Source organism: Anopheles coustani (assembly GCF_943734705.1).
Source record: "Anopheles coustani chromosome X unlocalized genomic scaffold, idAnoCousDA_361_x.2 X_unloc_11, whole genome shotgun sequence".
NCBI classification, from domain to species: domain Eukaryota; kingdom Metazoa; phylum Arthropoda; class Insecta; order Diptera; family Culicidae; genus Anopheles; species Anopheles coustani.
Genome location: NW_026525060.1, coordinates 257,501 through 260,591, shown reverse-complemented (window position 1 = coordinate 260,591; position 3,091 = coordinate 257,501). Strand labels below are relative to the sequence as shown.

Genomic DNA, 3,091 nt, shown 5'->3' with positions numbered 1-3,091 from the left:
GACTTTCCGCGTCGGTGGTGTCGCGCACCGCCTATCCGAAAGATGGTGTAACAGGGGTGTTCGATCAGCAATGGTCGGATGCCCCGTCATAGTCCAACTATGACAACCAAAGTCAAGACCTCCGGGTTGAGACTTTCCGCGTCCGGAGGTACGCGTACCGCCTACCCGAAAGATGGTGTGCTTCTGGGGTATTCGATGAGTCGGATACCCCGTCGTAGTCCAACTATGACAATCAAAGTCAAGACCTCCGGGTTGAGACTTCCGCGTCCGGAGGTACGCGTACCGCCTACCCGAAAGATGGTGAATCAGGGGTGTTCGATCAGCAATGGTCGGATGCCCCGTCGTAGTCCAACTATGACAATCAAAGTCAAGACCTCCGGGTTGAGACTTTCTGCGAGTACAAGCATAAAGGAACACGGACCAAGCCGTACCGAGAGAATCGGTACTAGAGCCCTCGTGGTTCTACATTGAGAGAGCCCTCGTGGTTCTCATTAGGGGCTTTATGCAAGTCGTACTCAATACTGTGGTGTGAAGTATAAAGTATTGAGTCCTCCACTGGTCCACGCTGCTCCGGCGGTCCTGGGTAAGATAGTTCATTCTAGCTTGCCCTATGTGGAAGAGGACTCAATACCCTACCTGTTGAGCTTGAAACAAAGTCATCACTTGGGCATGCTCATATTGCCATACAATATTCCATTATCTACTAATGAGCATGCAGCTATATGATTATAACCTGTAAACGATTACCCCGCCGTAGTTCAGCGCTTCAACCAAGTGATGACTTCAGTATGGCTAGTGTGTGAAGTATAAAGTATAGTCCTCCCCTGGTCCACACTGCTTCGGCGGTCCTGGGTAAGATAGTTAGTTCTAGCTTGCCCTATGTGGAAGAGGACACCATACTTAATACTGTGGTGTAATGAACAAAGTATAGTCCTCCACTGGTCCACGCTGCTTTGCAGTCCTGGGTAAGATAGTTAATTCTAGCTTGCCCTATGTGGAAGAGGGCATACAAGACAAAGTATAGTTCTCCCCTGGTCCACGCTGCTCCGGCGGTCCTGGGTAAGATAGTTAATTCTAGCTTGCCCTATGTGGAAGAGAGCATACATGAACCAAGAACGAAGGTTATGATCGAGGAATGATTCGACAACTAACCGATGGTATGAAATGTGAAGAATTCAAGCAAGCAAACAATCAAGTCATCACTTGGGCATGCTCGATAGCCAACCTCATGACATTAACCTAGTAGAGCATGCGAAAACCAATATATATGTAAACGATGCCCCTCCCTAGTTCAGCGCTTCAACCAAGTGATGACTTCAGAATGGCTAAATCAAATCGGTTCAAAACATACCATCGGTACCCTATTGAAACACACAAGTCGATATCAAACCTCATGATTGTGTAGTCCTCCACTGGTCCACGCCGCTTCGGCGGTCCTGGGTAAGATAGTTCATTCTAGCTTGCCCTATGTGGAAGAGGGCACATTACTCAATACTGTGGTGTTATGAACAAAGTATAGTCCTCCACTGGTCCACGCTGCTTCGGCGGTCCTGGGTAAGATAGTTCATTCTAGCTTGCCCTATGTGGAAGAGGGCATACAAGACAAAGTATAGTTCTCCCCTGGTCCACGCTGCTTCGGCGGTCCTGGGTAAGATAGTTAAATCTAGCTTGCCCTATGTGGAAGAGAGCATACATGAACCAAGAACGAAGGTTATGATCGAGGAATGATTCGACAACTAACCGATGGTATCAAATGTGAAGAATTCAAGCAAGCACACAATCAAGTCATCACTTGGGCATGCTCGATAGCCAACCTCATGACATTAACCTAGTAGAGCATGCGAAAACCAATATATATGTAAACGATGCCCCTCCCTAGTTCAGCGCTTCAACCAAGTGATGACTTCAGAATGGCTAAATCAAATCGGTTCAAAACATACCATCGGTACCCTATTGAAACACACAAGTCGATATCAAACCTCATGATTGTGTAGTCCTCCACTGGTCCACGCCGCTTCGGCCGTCCTGGGTAAAATGGAACATTCCAGCTTGCCCTATGTGGAAGAGGGCACATTACTCAATACTGTGGTGTGAAGTATAAAGTTCAGTTCTCCCCTGGTCCACGCTGCTTCGGCGGTCCTGGGTAAGATAGTTCATTCTAGCTTGCCCTATGTGGAAGAGGACACTTAATACTTCGTCTCTAAGCGGCGGCTTGACTCCTCCCTACGGGGAACGGGTTTACGCGCACAGCGGCGGCTTACGCACTATGGCAGTCATGGATGCCTTACGTTTCTATGAAAAGTGTGTTCCTCCCCTGGTCCACGCTGCTTCGGCAGTCCTGGGTAAGATAGTTAGTTCTAGCTTGCCCTATGTGGAAGAGGACACGTAGACTTACTGTGGTGTGAAGTATAAGGTTCAGTTCTCCCCTGGTCCACGCCGCTTCGGCCGTCCTGGGTAAAATGGATTCATCCAGCTTGCCCTATGTGGAATGAGGACACTTTATGCTTCGTCTCTAAGCGGCGGCTTGCTCCTCCCTACGGGGAACGGGTATACGCGCACAGCGGCGGCTTACGTTATGGCAGTCATGGATGCCTTACGTTTCCATGAAAAGTGTGTTCCTCCCCTGGTCCACGCTGCTTCGGCAGTCCTGGGTAAGATAGTTAGTTCTAGCTTGCCCTATGTGGAAGAGGACACGTAGACTTACTGTGGTGTGAAGTATAAGGTTCAGTTCTCCCCTGGTCCACGCCGCTTCGGCCGTCCTGGGTAAAATGGATTAATCCAGCTTGCCCTATGTGGAATGAGGACACTTTATGCTTCGTCTCTAAGCGGCGGCTTGCTCCTCCCTACGGGGAACGGGTATACGCGCACAGCGGCGGCTTACGCAAGTTAGTCACCCTCGGCAGTGGATCACTCGGCTCATGGATCGATGAAGACCGCAGCTAACTGCGCGTCATAATGTGAACTGCAGGACACATGAACATTGATAAGTTGAACGCATATTGCACGTCGTGGGAACCTACCATGATGTACAGATGACTGAGCGCTTATATTTGAGAAATGTATCGCATACATTTAACTACGCCGTGACACC

General features: G+C 49.2%; 1 non-coding gene across 1 annotated transcript; it reads left to right on the top strand.

Moving 5' to 3' along the window:
- The first annotated feature begins 2,891 nt into the window (after positions 1-2,891).
- LOC131269925 (5.8S ribosomal RNA) lies at positions 2,892-3,046 on the top strand. The gene has a single exon (XR_009179083.1). It is a non-coding gene; the product is annotated as a 5.8S ribosomal RNA (ribosomal RNA).
- The last annotated feature ends 45 nt before the right edge of the window (positions 3,047-3,091 follow it).